Genomic DNA, 16,749 nt, shown 5'->3' with positions numbered 1-16,749 from the left:
AAAATCCTGTCCCTTCCGTGAGTATGTGCAGAGGGAGGTACTAAGCTAACCACTGTCCATAATGATATGAGATGAGAAACACTGGAAATGAACGAATGGGGAAAGAGAAGAGCAGAGAAAGCATGTGACTTATTTTGAGTCTCTTTTAAAGCTGCGTGATCTACATATGTTTCCCAGCTGTATCGTTCAGCTATTTTTTGCCTCTTTTGTCATGTGAGCTAACATCAAGACAGCATGTCACAGCTCAGAGCAATCCCAGCACCACTGGTTGGGAAATTTAACTAGGTGTCCTCAAACCCTGCTGTTAACTAAGATTTCTGTGATGCAGTAGGCTTGAAAGCCAAATAAAGCAACCCCTTTAATTTACACTAAGTAGGGTGAATAGATTTTCAAGTGCAGCGATTTGAGCCTGTGGGCAGGCAGGTACCACCAGAGAATGACAGAGATAAAACAACAGCAGCTGGAAAAGGCAGCCTAGAAAATGTCTCCCAAAATAGCATAAACACTTGGAAACAACAGTCTCAGGGGAGTCTAAACCTAAGATAGGATTCAAGGTGAATCAGAAGTGGGTATTCAAATAACAATCTATTTAGAAGATTAGCATAGAATGAGTTGACAAGAGAAAAAATTTATGGATTAAATAGGTATTATTTAGAAGATATTCCCATAATGAGTTATCTACTTTATTATTCAATTATATTATGTTCTGCTACTTTATTTATTTTTTAATTGTAATTTTTTTATTGGAAAACAAATATACAACTTGGAATGGATTTGAGGCAAATTGTGCCATAAGCAGATTTTCTTTAAGTGGCTAAAACAAAGTTTAAAAAGCAAGTAACAATAAAAGAAAATGTTTCTGGTACAGGACCAGCAGTACAAAAAAAACAGTGTACGAGTACTTGGATAAAACACCCGTTTTGCAATAGTGCAACTTTTAAGTACATATTGTTGACTGTCCACAGTCCATGCAGAGTTACAACTCCACACTTCAACAACAACATGCTGACAGTTCCTAAAGAAAACTACTTAAAAAAAAAGGCATCACCCAGATGTTCCCTCATTTGACCAACTCCATCTAAGTTTAGATGTGCAGAAGGGCTTATTAGATATATCCAGAGTAAGCCACATGCAGCATGTTACTTGATCAATTTTTCTAAAATAAGGTTTCAGGACAATGACAGTAAGATAAGGGAAGACAACATGGAGGAATGAAGTCCTAATTACCATACATGCATTTTTTTTTGACAATGGGGGAAACCTTTTACAGATAAGTTACAAACAAAGAAAAGGCAAATAAACGATTTTGTACAAGACATTTAACACGTTCTGTACAATGTGTTCACTTTGCTGTCATCTGTACAAACTCTTCTTAGTTTACTTGACCATCACCGTCAATATCTGCTTCCCTGACATTTCATCAACCTCTTCATCTGTTAACTTCTCTCCAAGGTTTGTCATCACATGGTGGAGCTCTGCTGCACTAATATAGCCATTACCATCCTCATCAAACACAAGGAATGCTTCTCTAAGTTCTTCTTCACTGTCTGTGTCCTTCATTTTTCTTGCCATCAGTGTCAGAAATTCCGGGAAGTCAATTGCGCCATTACCATCAGCATCCATCCACCTCATTAATCATGTCCTGTAACTGCTTCTGTGGGATTCTGCCCAACAGACCTCATTACAGTTCCCAACTCCTTTGTTGTTATAGTTCCATCACCATCCTTGTCAAATAGTGAGAAAGCTTCTTTGAATTCTGCCATCTGCTCTTCAGTCAGCTGGTCAGCCATGCTGCAAGCGCTACTGGTCTCCAGGACTCGACTACTCAAGCACTCAGCTCGCTTGCTCCACTCAGACTAATTCTGTTCTGCTACTTTAATAGACTAATTTTATGCCTAACAGAAACTCAATACATGGTTGATGAGTAAATCTCCAATCAGAATTCATCCCTCCGTTACCTCTATGCCTAAGGAACAGAGTCTGAATCTGTTGCGACAATACTCCCTGTGTGGAAGTCTGGAAAGAAAGTAGAAAGATTTTTGACAAGTACAGTGATTGAAGAAAGAAACAGATTTGAGAGATTCCAGAGGAAGAAGCAAGGACCACGATGACAAGGGGGAGGTGAAATTTTGGGAGGATTTTGGGTGGGTGCAATGAGGAAGGAGGAAAGCTCCAGAATGATGGCCAGGTTTGGCGTGAATAAATGGCTAAACAATCAGTTCTCCCAAAAGAGGGTTACCTGATTTATAATGTTTGACACATCCCTTATCACACAAAAGTGCTCGACTGCTTGAATTGTTTTGAAAAGTATGTTTTCATTAGTGCCAATAATGAAAACATAATTAAAAGCATGTTTGTAGTGAGAGGCAATAAGTTCATTTTTGCACATGACAAATTTAAAGTTCTTATGGGACCACTAAGCAAAGAGGTCCCATTGCTTGTTGGATATGTACAAATGGAGCAGATGGGAAATAGGGTCTAGATTTGTAGATGTGGTGCTGATGAGGTTATTGAAAGCAACACAGTATAAAGAGAATATGTAACCTGAGAAGAGAAGAACTTAGACATTGGAATATCAACATTTAGTGAAGTGATAGGTAACTATGATGAGAGAGGGGTGGAATAGCCAAAGATGTAGGAGAAAGTCCAGGGCAAACTGGTTTCACAGAATTCAAGGTGGAAAAAAAATCATGTGGAAGAGAGCACTCAACTGTGCATTTCACTGGATATAAATTTTATATCAATTAAAAAAAAGACCACTTACCCTCAGACATCCTTTACTAATTTATTTTGGCCTAGATTGTTTTGCTTCTAGAGATTCACTGCCTCTGTTGGTGTGTTGAAACAGCAGCCTCCAGTGGTTATGGTTGTGGAGAACTAGGATTTATGGACTAGGTACGGTTTTTTCACATAGTACATGCTCAACAAAGTGAGTTGAACTAAATTAATTGTTCTTCAGTCACAAAGAAACAAATGCTTTCCGTGACGCTCTCTTAGGACAAAGAACATTGGCTTAAAGTGAAGATCCTGGGATTATGCTGGTAAAACAGTCAAGACTGTTTGCTTGAAATACTGATCCACGGTCCAATCGTTGTTTGCTGGCTGCTGTGGCAATCTGAAGCTCACAAGATCAGCATCTTTGCTCTCCCTTCCCCTCAATTTTTGGTTGTTATGGTAGGGACAGCAAGCCAATAGTTATGCTTAGCTCTGAGTATACGATCGATTATTTCTTTCTTCATAGTATGCTTTCTTAAAAAGCCAAAAAGTGCATTTTTACCCTAACAAGCCTTTTAAAAGTTGCTCATAGTGTGCCACTGACAACAATAGTCCTAAATTTCAATTTCTACTCCACCTCTCAGACTTGCTTTGTCTTTCTTAGATCTTTTCTTCTCATCTGACGAGAACATGTTTTCCCAGACCTCAAGAATCTTGAGAACTCCACTGAGTCCACAACACCAGGCACTGGGGTCTTGCAGAGGCACACAGTTACTAAACAGTTGCTGACCCTTCTTTATAGCTCTCTATCACTTTCTTGTTTCCACTCGTCCGACTTCGGAGCTCTCTTGAAAGCCCATCTCCCTTAAGCTACATTAAGCCCCTCTCAATTCCACCCAACAGTTTTCAATGGCTCCCTGCTTCCTTAATCTCTACTTCCCATCTATTCCCCTGGTAAAAGTTAGCTTCTTTAAATTCTTCACTTATGTTTTGCATTGACATGTCTTATGTCCAGTCATTTCAGTGAAAGGAAATATCCTAAAAGGGAAGGATTCACCAAGAAGAATGAGGACCATTGATGGATTATACTTTTGCGTGTGTCTTTGAAATTCCAAATTCATTTTCAGCACGTGGTTATATCATATGATGAAGTGAAATATCAATATGTTTAAAAATATAATTTTGTATTTGTGACTAAATCTAATTTATTGAAGCTATATTTCTATACACACACACACACACACACAAATGGCTATGTTCACAGTTCCCTAAATCTACCATATTTTAGAAATGTAAACATTTTTATATTGGTAGCTACATTACCCCACTGTTTTACTTATTTTACTTTAAAAAAAATTTGCCTTCTTGTTAAAGGAAAGCTAAGTACGGAAAAAAAGTTACTTTAAAACTATAAAAAGATATATCAGAAGAAAAAAAAAGTATGAGAGGCATGTAGGAATTTCAGAGTTCTCTCATGGGCATGGTGAAGTGAACACTAGAATCAAGTTAGAGTTCTACCACATACTATTCCTATGTTTCTGGACAAGTCATGGAGTCTATATTCATGATCCATAGGGATGCTGTCAGGACCAACAAGATAACCTACCTAAAATTGCTGTGTGCTGTTGTGTTCTCCCAGAGTTGTAGTGAATGGGAATTATTTGGATTGTGTGGAAACAAGTATAAAAAGCAAGCTCCAGAAGAATTCTGTTTTCTTTGTTTTTCTGATCAGGTTCGATACTATGATCAGATGCATTATATAACCTCCAAATGCTCTTGTTCACTGTAGACTATAACTAAGTACTTTTATTCAAAACCAAATCATGTTACCCATCTGACTATAATAACTCACACACTGTGTTGGCCAAAAGTTCCTTCAGGTTTTTCCGTGGATGTTACGAAAAACCCAAAGGAACTTTCTGGCCAACCCAATATTTTGAATTCAAAAATCTTTGGATTAGAATGGTTACGTGCCAATAACTCTAGCCATTGGTGTTGACATATAAAATGAAGCTAAATGCAACATCTTTCTTACACATTTCACTACTGCTTAGCAAATGGCCAACAAAAGAAGTATAATACATATACTAAATTTGATGGCATAAATCAACGGATAAATGAATGACCGAATGAATGACATACAGAAGCTATGGCACGTTGAGGCAATGAATGCACTGAGTGACTGACGGGAGTCACGGGGTTGTGAAGTTGCTGGGAAGCCCACCTCACACTTCACATCTGGCAAACCATCACTCATTTTTGAAGCCCCAACAACGAAAAAAAACTTCCAGCTACACAGCTTCTGAACCTCAGGCAGGGCTGCTCACTCAGAACTATGTCTATCCCTCCTGAAGATCAACTGCCATGCTGCACGACAACTGGCACTGGCATTTGGCCTGTCAGACCACAGACCCCCTGGAGGACAAGCTGTGCATTTCTGAACACACAGAGCCTGGGACTGTGCCTGACACACACAGAAGGTCTTAACAAGAAAGTAAAGAGCTAGTTGAATAAAAGAGTACTTTACATTTCACTTGAACTCCTTACTGAACAAAGACAATAATTTACTCTTCAGGGAAAAAAAGAAAACGAAAAACCCATCAATTAAGTAATAAGCTCAGTAGAGCTGGGAAGGAAAAAGAGTAAAACAGGCAGTCATAGCACAGCTGAAAAGCAGACTCGACCATTTATTCTTCTTCTGCACTTAAAACATTTGAGAACGCCATTCTCAGAAAATTACTATAAACGTTCTCATTTATATAATAGGAGAAGCCAGTGCGTGTTTTCCTTCTGTAATTACTGTTATCCAAGAAATCCCATTCAGTGCACACCCCCACCCCTTTCCTTCCCAAAACCACAAAGATTCTCAATTACCATTTAGTAGGTGTCCTTGTATATGGGCACTAGATGATGAGAAAGTAAGTTCTACCCCTTCCTCCTTCGAGCATAAATAAAATGAGAGCAGGGGTTTCTCATTTGTTCTCTGCTCCTTCCTCAGCACTTCGAACTGTACCTGGCACAGAGCAGATACTCAATAACTAACTGTTGCTTGAATGACTGACTACATATTTGATAATAAAGTCATAAATCCTCTCAGCTGAAAAATCTTTGTTTTCCATTCTTAGTACTTGCTTTTTTTTTTGGCATGATATCTAAATGTAACCAAAGAAAACTAATAGAAAAAATTTTAAAGATACGTATTAATTTTTTATACATATTCTTCATTCATTCCCTTTACTCCAATTTAAATCTGAAAATTCATATTAAGCAGCCAGAAGTGTCCTAACTAAACTCAAGAAAATGGAGGCAATGTCTTCAGATCTACTGATTTTAAAATCAGTGTGTGAGTTGACTAAATTTGTTTATAGCAGTTTTTGTTGAGCAGACAGTTTTAAGCATATTTCTTAATGCTTTCATTGTGCAACTTAACTTTTTTCCACTGTAAACATATAAAAATGTAAATATGCAGTGAATCTATAAGTGATCTGAGTCCTCTTAGTTCACTCTGCCTTCCCACAGGTGTGTATTCCTCTAGCACTAATCTTTGAATTCTATTCAAAGCAGTGCTGATCAATATAGAAGTCCTGAACTTAACTACTTCGTTACTGCAGAGTTTACAGAAGTGAATTCTGGGTGAAATTTCTAAATTATGCCTTGTTACTACTGGAGATATTAAGTATAGGGCAATTTACCCTGTGTTGCCATACATTTCACAAAGCTGCTAAGTTAAACACACTGCAAAAATAACTGCAATGGCAATTTTAAAATTTCTAAACATTTAGAATATTTCAAATAGACTAAAAGTTACCTAGGGGAAAAAGTAATGTATATTCACCACAACACAGATTCAGTTTGCCAAATTTGCCTCAAAACTTTTGTTTTTAATGGACGAGATCTTCACAGATACAGAGATATAGCTAAAGCTTTCTGTGAACTGCTGCTCAATCTCCCACGTTGTCCCCCACCAGCCCTTTCCCAGGCACTCCCTCTAATGACTTTGGTGATTATCATTACTGTCCATATTATTCTTTTACAAAATATTTCTCCCTAAACAATATTTGCAATATTTTCCCTGTTACTTTAAACTTTATATAAACTGTATTTACAATATGCTCAACATAGAATAACACCCAATAAATGCTGTTAGTCATTTTGTCTTTTTGCCATGGCATATGCTTTTTTTTCTCTCGACACTGCATTTGAGATTTACTATGTTGAGACATGTAACTATGATTAATTCCCTTTAGCTGTGTCACTGGGCTCTAATCAAACCACTCCTGTCTGAAAGCATCTTTTTCTTTCTTTCACCCAGCAGCTCCCGGGATCCAGCCACCAGCTCAGGAATGCCCCTCCCCCAAGACTACTTCCTTTGACCTTGGTTTTTTAAAACACTGTCTTGGTATAGAGTGATTTTTTTCTTGTAATTTAAATAGGCCTAGCATTATTGTTTCCATTTAATGGACATGAGATAATTTAGAGGTTTTAAAGTGATTTTATGTATAGACCATGTAAACTGAATAAATAAATACATGAAAGAACAAGTAAAAGAAAGACCTTGTAATAAACATTACGTACTGTATTTAATTTTTTAATGCAAATGATTCCATAATTAAGTCTGTATATGTTTCCCTGCTCATATACTAGGGAGTTTTTCTAAAGTCACAGCTAGTAACAGAACTGCTAGGTTCAAAATGGGTACAATTTTACTTACTAGATACTACAAAATTGTTCTGCAAATTAGGCTTATCAAGCTATGCAAAAGACAATAGGGTCTAAAAATGTCCCTTTCTAAACACCCTTACCAACATTTGGTATTGTAAGAATTTAAAATATTTTACCCATTTCCTAGATCTCGTTATTTCTCATATATTTCACCAATTTCTAGTGAAGCTGAACATCGTATCAATTCTTTATCCATCAGTCCAGTATGGTCCCTTCTAGAAATTGCCTGCTTCGATCCCCACTTGTCCATTTTCCTATTAGTTACTGTCCTGCTAATTTATAGAAATTCTTTATAAATATGAAATATTGATCCTACATTGTTTACATGTGTTGCAAACATCTACTCCTAGTTTGTGACTTGGCTGCTTATAGTGATTTTTATTGAACAGGATATTTTTATGTGGATCAATATGTCAACTCTTTTATTCAAGGTTCGAATTTTACATTTCATTAAAGAAACTCATTCTTATTTTAAGTTTATAAGAAATCATCTTACATTTTATTTTTTTAATTTTAATATTTTATTTACATAATTAGGTATTTAACCTAAATGCAACAGATTTTTTTTATATTTGAATGGTATAGATTTTTTTTCTATATGGATAACATAGTACTTCCAGGTTAGTTATTTACCAGTCCATTTTTTTCTTCAGTGATCTGTAATGTCACCTCTATTATGTATCACGTTTACATTCACATACAGGCAACAGCGTTCTTTCCCTGGTTTAAAAAATCCAGATCAAGAGGACAGTAAGTTGTTTTAGTCAGCTCAGCCTGCCATAACAAAATGCCACAGACCAGGTGTCTTAAACAACAGACATTCATTTCTCACAGTTCTGAAGGCTGGGAAGTCCAAGATCAAAGTGCCAGCAGATTCAGTGTCTGGTGAGAGCTGATTCCTGGCTACAGAGGGCCTCCTTCCAGCTTGTGCGTACATAGCCTTTCCTCCATGTGTGCTTGTGGGGAGGGAGTTGACTCTCCTGTCTCTTCTTCTTATGAGGACACGAATCTCATCATGAGGGCATCACCCTAAACCTAACTACATCCCAAAGGCCCTCCAACCATCACACTGGGGGTTAGGGTTTCAATATATGCATTTGGAGGGGGCACACAAAACACTGATTCCATAACATAGGTGCTCAATAAATGTTCTTTGATGCATCAAAAAGTAACTTAGGGCTTCTCTGGTGGTGCAGTGGTTGAGAGTCCGCCTGCTGATGCAGGGGACACGGGTTCGTGCCCTGGTCCGGGAAGATCCCACATGCCGCGGAGTGGCTGGGCCCGTGAGCCATGGCCGCTGAGCCTGCGCGTCCGGAGCCTGCGCTCCGCAACGGGAGAGGCCACAACAGTGAGAGGTCCACGTACCGCAAAAAAAAAAAAAACAAAAAAAGTAATTTAAACTGATTCTCTGCAGCAGCCTATTACTGAAACATCTTTTAAATCATCTTTCCTCTCTATGAATACAGAGCTAACCCTAGCTATAGAGGAGCCACATCATTTGGGTATTTAGCTTATAATATTCTAATTGTACACATCTAGGGAGATAAAGAGAGAAGGAGAGGAACAAGAATTTAAGTAGCCTGAGTGAGTCTGCCTGCCCTTCCATGCACTAAATATAACCAGGAGGGTAGTGAACAGGGAGACACAAATTAACTGTGCCTACGAAGGGTGTCGGTCCCTGGGAACCTCTCTCAGAGTAATCAGCTTGCAGCGTGTGCAGTGTGGTTCTAGTTTGAAGATATGCATTTTTCATATATGTATTTTACTTCATAGAATTGTACACAAATCTATTTATGCTGCACGTTATGTCAAACTTAACGGATTTCTAAAGGCATTTTTTTTTACTATACATGGTTTTTGCCATAAGTGCTGACTAAACCCTAATTGCTGAGTCAGACACTACTCCACCGTAATCAGTGTGTCAACAGAACATCAAAATACTCTTCTTCTTTAAACAAGAGGTCAGATAAAAAGAAGCTTCTAGTCTTCACTCACACGTGAACCAAGAGGTGCAGGGATAAGAGTGATTTCTGAGATAAAGCCAGCATGAAATAGAAAACTAGTGAGGATCTGCTGTATAGCAAGGGGAACTCTACTTGGTGCTCTGTGGTGACCTGGATGGGAGGGAAATCCAAAAGGGAGGGGAATATGTGTATACATATGGCGGGTTCACTTCACTGTGCCGCAGGAGCTAGCACAGCATTGTAAAGCAACTATACCCCTGATTAAAAAAAAAAATAAATACAAAAAACCCCAGCATGTCTTAGTTTCCAAGGTAAACACAGGTATACCAGGACCCTGAAAACCTGGAAACAGAGCCTCCGTCCACCAGCAACAACTGGGCAACAACAACTTGGCCCTTTCCTCCTGGATGAAGAAATGAGTTTGCTGAAACTGTGTTTGTTTCGAGCCCCAGAAAGTGCCAAATACTATGAAGTCACAGAAATGAACACGACATGCTATGGTGGAAGCTCTTCTCAAAAGGTGGCAGACACATTGAATAGAAAAGGGTTTGGCTGTACCAAGAAGTGAGTTTCTCAAAGCTACAGAGAGAATGACTTTGCAGGGACAGTGGCATTGCTGAGAAGGCGATTCCCTTAGGAACACTGTTGACAAACAAAGCTTTGCTGATAGTGGCTACACCTGCCAATTCTCTGTGTGGCTAACTCCCTTCTGATAACCTTTTATATCAGCTTGTTATGTCAGGAACTTAATCCAGCCCAGCAGTGGTTTTGTGGTGCTGTCCAGACAAGCTATTCTCACCTGAAATGCTTCAATGGCTGTATCTATCCAACGGCAAGGAAAATTAGAATAATGTTCCCAACAATTTATTATACCATAATAATAGTTTACCTGAGGAACTGGGAGCAGAATTCATTCCCCATTCTTTAAAGCATGATTCCTTTCTGAATCAATCACAGGACATTAGCTCTTCTAGGTATCTCAGAGATTACCCAGTCCCATAACTTGGATAAGAATCTGCAAAGTAGAGGCACTGAGTAGTCCACAGTCGCAACGCTAAGAGGCAGAGCTGGTCCTAAACACCGCTTTCCTAAATCTTCGCTCAGCATTTGCATCCACAAAGCCAAATGCCAATAAGCTAATCAGGATCCTATCAATGCAGCTATTTTCTTGCTTAAACAATTTACTACTTTAAGAGACTAGAGACCTAAAATTTTGTGCTCCTAAGAGCTTAAATGGAATGACACAAGAAAAAATCTGTATAACTGGGGTTATCTGTAACACTCTTTTTTTAAAGTTAAAAAAAAAGAAAGAAAGAAAATGGCCGTAATTCTCCTCCACTGACTGGGTTTACCTGGGGTTGGTTATTATTTCAGAGAGTATCAGGTTTTAGAGGGACAGTCAGGTCTCAACGGCATGAAGACAGGTGCACAATTTTTTCTGAAGCTCATCAAATTAATAATGACAATAAGACTAATAATATGATAGCTAGCTTTTATTGAGTTTGTGGGTTTTTTTTTTGGCCACACCACACAGCATGTGGGATCTTAGTTCCCAGACCAGGGACTGAACCTGTGGCCCTTGCAGTAGAAGCACAGAGCCCTAACCACTGGACTGCCAGGGAATTCCCTATTGAGTTCTTATTAGTATCTAAGTTCTATCTATCATTTAATCCTCATCATAAACTATACGGTAGATATTATTTACCTATGAGAAAACTGAGGCATAGAGGAATTTGAAACCTTATGGAGGAAGGAATTGAATCTAGGAATGCCTCCTTAAAAATCACAACCTTAATCATTCCTTACTGAGATGATCCTCTTACAAAGATAGGGAGGTGGACTTCAGAACTCTCATCGTCTTTTCTGGATTTAGAATTTTAGTTCACAAAAGGTGAATCTGCTACCTGGTTTGCTGGTACCCTCAAAGAGTTAATGATCCTTCCAAGGTAGAAATTCCCTGGAAGGGAGTAATTCACAGCCTGGGGAAATGCAGACCAATATGTATAACATGGTAAGCAAATGAGTTCTTTCTATTGCAGTGTCGAGGCTGACACATTACATAGCATCCTCTCTGCATCCTGTGGATAGCAGCATCTATATAATGTACTCAAAATAAAGAAGGCTTTGAGTGTATGGGAAAGATAATCACAATTCAATTTACACAGAGACATGAATCGTCTATCGTATGTTACAGTGACTGCTCAACTTCTCAAAGAAAACATTCGTTCTTCTTCTTTCCCAAAGAGCATCTTGCTCATCTACTAACTTCATATTTTCAAATACAGCTGTTTCCCTCTCAGATGTCAGAAATGCCACCACACACACTGGATCCCCTTGAAGGGATCAAGAGAGAGTCAAGTTCTCCAAAGTGCCTCATGAGCACAAGAAGAAGGTCCAAGTAGTGTATGAAGGGGGATGAGACAGTTTCCATTCTCTTGAAAGATGGCTATTCTCAACTGTAATGGACTGTCAGAGAGTTGCTGGTGAAGAGGGACTGACACACAGCTGCAGCAAGGCACACAGGTGCAGAGTTTTGGAGTATCTACAGGAGAGCCTTCCATCCCTCAGAGCCAACAGTATGGCAGTGATTCCAAACATACAGGCAAAGCTCCACCCTCAAGGCCGTATTACACGTACGTGGCTAAAAATGGAAACTTTCCTACTGTCCCAACATGGGGACGCTGTTAAACACATATGGTGCATTCTCGTTAAGGAATACTATGTAGTCACCAAATACCACACTTAAAAAGCACAAACAGTAAAAGATAACAATAAATATTAGATTCTACTACTTTTATAAGTTTTGTAGTTTTAACTCATTCTCTCCTTTTTTTCTCTCTCTTACTTTCCTTTCCTTTTCTTCCCCATTAATTCAAACAAAAAACTACATTGGAGAAAGTGTGGTAGGGAATATACCAAAATGATGATGAAAGGAGTTCTCTGTGAACTGGTCATCATTATTTCACTTTAAAGAGGGGAAAGGTAAGGATCAAAGCAGTCCAATGTCTTTGACCCCAATATACAGTACTGGTAAATTGGGGTGATACAATACCATGCTGCTTCACACCTACCCACTGAATTTAACACCCCCCACCCATTCCTCAGTTATGAAATGATGACCTTTCTGATCTCTTCAAATGCTGGTGTAAAGGGGTCCAGACACATATGACTGTGAGACTTGCATGTTCTTACCATAAAAAGTTCACCAAGTTAAATGTATTATAATTTCAGAAGTCATATTATTAGGATTAAAATTATCAGGACTTTAATGTGTATATTATAAGAACAAGTTCTAGTTGAAATGAATTATTTTAAATTAATGAGCAGACCTGAAAATCCATCTTCATTCAGTCATTCATTCACTAATTTGCCATATATTTATTGAGCACCTTTGGTGTCCCAGGTCTTGTGCCTGACTCCAGGAATATAAAAATTAATAACATAGGCCCTACTTTCAAGAAGATCAATGTCAAGTGAAACATGACATACACACACACTAAAGTTGCACACACATGCTATGGTAATTATAATGATAGGGATATTCCCAGGTATGAGTTAGAGAGGCATGAAGCAAAGTAACAGCCTGTGAAGGATTCCTGAAGAAAAGAAGGGAATGCCTTAGTCAAATTATATAGTATTAATAGAGATATCTAGGGGGACAGGGATAAGAAAGAACATGCCAAAGAGCTAGAAAACACTGAGTTCAAAGTAAACAGAGACAAAGGATGAATTTTTCCACCTGGAGCAGATGACAGCAAAACTTGTTCACCAGTTATAGTTCAGACGCGAACCACTACAGGGAATTGACAAGATAATCAAATTAATGCTTATATTCATCTTTACCATGTATTTTCCATAGCTGCTAGAGCTCTCCAATGGTTATATAAAAGATGGCTTTAGTGGGACAAGCCATGTCCCCCCCCTGCCCAAGTACAACAAACCAATTTGTGTAAGACATGCTGAAGCCTTGAATTAGGGAAGTGGTGGCAGGGATAGAGAAGGAAGAACAAATTCAGAAATTAATTAGATTAATCTATATGATCAAGGTATGGACCATCCCAATATATACACAACCTCAGGATTTGCATACTATTTCAGGGAGTCAAATAATTTAAAGCTCATCCTAAGTGTCTATGAATACGCAATTAAGAATCCTTCATCTATAGTAAGTAAAACTGTGATGAATACCTGTGGAAATTAATTTTCACTTCAAATTATCAAACTACCATTGCTGTTAAACACCTACAATGAAGACTGGCCTACTTCTCAAACTGATTCAGTGAAATTTTATTTTAGATATGGTTTATTAGGGGGCTTCCCTGGTGGTACAGTGGTTAAGAGTCTGCCTGCCGATGCAGGGGACGTGGGTTCGGGCCCTGGTCCGGGAAGATCCCACATGCCGCAGAGCACCTGGGCCCATAAGCCATGGCCGCTGAGGCTGCGAGTCCAGGGCCTGTGCTCCGCAACGGGAGAGGCCACGGCGGTGAGAGGCCTGTGTACCGCCAAAAAAAAAAAAAAAAAAAAAAAAGAGAACAGATTGATAGTTGCCAGATATCAGAATGGGCAGGGGGCAACGGGTGAAGGGGGTCTAAAGGTACAAAATTCCAATTATTAAGATTGAGTTTGGTATGTAAAGGACAGCATGGTAACTACTGCTAACAATACTATATTGTATATTAGAAAGTTGCTAAGAGAGTAGATCTTAAAAGCTCTCATCAGAAGAAAAAAAATTTGTAACAATGTGTGGTGACAGATGTTAACTAAACTTAGTGGTAATCATTTTGCAATATATACATATATCAAACCATTATGTTATACACCTAAAAATAATATGTTATATGTCATTTAAATCTCCATTAAAAAAATCAGATAAACCCCAATTGAGGGATATCCTATAGAATGCCTGACCAATATTCCTCAAATTGTCAAGGTCATCAAAGACAAGGGAAGTCTGAGAACCCTGCACAGCCAAGAGGAGCCTAAGGGGTCATGAAAACTAAATGTAATGTGGTGTCCTGGGTGGCATCCTGGGACAGAAAAAGGACATGAGGTAAAAATTAAAGAAATTTGAATTAAGTATGCACTTTAGATAATATTAATGTCTCAGTTTGGGTTCATTTATTGTGACAAATGTGTTATACTAATGAGATGTTAATAATAAGGCAAACTGGGTATGGGGTATAAAGGAACCACTCATATTACCTCTGTAACATTTCTGTAAGCCTAAAACTATTGAAAAATTTTAAAAATTTATTTTTAAAAATGCACACACCTGGGCTTCCCTGGTGGCGCAGTGGTTGAGAGTCCGCCTGCCGATGCAGGGGACGTGGGTTCGTGCCCCAGTCCGGGAAGATCCCACATGTCGCGGAGCGGCTGGGCCCGTGAGCCATGGCCGCTGAGCCTGCGCATCCAGAGCCTGTGCTCCGCAACAGGAGAGGCCACAACAGTGAGAGGCCTGCGTATCGCAAAAAACAAACAAAAAATGCACATGCCTTTTGACTCAGAAATTCCACCTCTAGGAATTTTATTCTAAGGAAAAATTGGAAATTGGCACAAAGATATTAAACACAGATAAATTCATTTTTGCAGAATTATGTAAAGAGGGGTAAGACGACTAGGTAAAAAGCCAGAAACGTGCAACAGGAGTTAGAAAGCTAAATCATGGTACATCTGCGGGATGGAATACCTTGCAGCTTTTTAAATTGTGGAAGAATATTTTTAATGACATGCAACGTCTCTGATGTTGGATTACATTTCTGCATGACTGTTATACTTCAAAGAAAAGGTTACTCTAAAAAACTTAATAATATATCTGGCCATTCTCACTTAGTGTGTGGTTTTATCATTTAGATGTGTGGTTCAGATTTTTAGAATATGGAATGCTAGTAAAAACCAACAGTCAAAGAATTAAACTGTAGAAATATGATAACTTCAATATTTTATTATTTGGCCTTGTCTACACTCCCCTCAGCTCCATACCCATCTCTAAACTATGGCTAAGGAAGTGAGAATTAATATAATTAACAAAGGAGGCCAACATTATGAGCATCATGAAGGAAGAAAATAAGAGAGAAAAACTGATAATTTAAAAACTGTCTAAATATTTCTTGAATAAACCAAAATTTACTCAGTGAAACTTTAAATTTAATCACATAAAAAAAACAGAAAGAACCTAAAAATCTACTCTTTCAAAAACATTAATTACTCAATAAATACAACTATAGCAAAGGATATTCTGTTTCTTGACTTTAGTTAGGGTCCATGTATGGGTTCACTTTGAGATGATTTACTGAGCTATACGCGCTTTTCTTTATGTTAACTTCATATGTTTTCTTTACGTTAACTTCAACGAAAACATTTAAAATCTAAGTATTGAGAAGTAAATATGGTTGCAAATGCTTTGTATGGTGTGGATCCCATGTGAAGAGGAAAACTTTGAAGGAATTCATATCTAGCTAAGACAAAAAGAACTGAAATTCAAAGATTGAACCCTTTAAGTACAATAACAAAAGAAAAACTTGTCTGAATGGGTATATGACAAATAACATCTATTTAGAGAACTTAACAGAAATGACTTTACTGTAATTAATGCAACTGCCAGTCCTTTCCAAGATAACACTCTATGATGATGGAAATGTCCAAATCTCCATTGCCCAATGCAGTAGCCACTAGCCACATGTAGCTGTTGAGCATCTGAAGTGTGGCTGGTGTGACTAAGAAACTGAGTTTTCAAATCAATTTAAGTTAATTGAATTTTAATAGTCATATTTGGCTAGTGGCTACAGCACAGCTAAGAGTAAGCAATGTGAAACCAACTATTTAGCTTTAATTTTCAAGTTAATGAAATTGTATGTACTGGAAAAAATAAAATGAAACCCCACTCTTCAGTCTCTACGTCCCCTAGTCTGAAGTGCCTCGTTATTGCTGAGAACACCTGCATGGCTGACCATTTACTCCCTAAGAGAAGAAAACTGACACTGCTTATTAAGTTCAAAATGACACCGCCAGTGAGCTTTATTTTCTAATGGAACAACTGCTTTCTAGTTAAACGGGTATCTCAAAAGGTCTAATGATTTGCTGTCATGAAAATATATGTTTTGTCACCATCTTTCTCTTTTCTTCTTTTTTTAAGTCAATAATAGGCTACAACTACTAGAATATTATTTACTTTTTCTTGAAAATATTGGGACAATCACAGTGTCCCTGTTTATGGTGCTATGAAGCTAGAAATTTGGTTATAAATGTCCAGCTTTCCAATCATGCACTGTATCGTTTTCACTCTAGAATGGACCATTTCTCTACAACCCTGGAACCTTACATAAACTTCCTCTCCCTATATTTCTCCTAC

General features: G+C 38.1%; 1 pseudogene; it reads right to left on the bottom strand.

The window, feature by feature from the left end:
• Positions 1–1,342: 1,342 nt before the first annotated feature.
• On the bottom strand, positions 1,343–1,935 carry LOC149748312 (calmodulin-alpha pseudogene; annotated as a pseudogene).
• Between the last annotated feature and the right edge of the window lie 14,814 nt (positions 1,936–16,749).

This window comes from Delphinapterus leucas, chromosome 10 (assembly GCF_059928025.1).
Source record: "Delphinapterus leucas isolate spDelLeu-1000000601 "Yukka" chromosome 10, BTC_Dleu_Yukka2, whole genome shotgun sequence".
Classification (NCBI taxonomy): domain Eukaryota; kingdom Metazoa; phylum Chordata; class Mammalia; order Artiodactyla; family Monodontidae; genus Delphinapterus; species Delphinapterus leucas.
The sequence above is the reverse complement of the archived record's forward strand: the minus strand, read 5'-3'. Positions and strand labels throughout refer to the sequence as shown.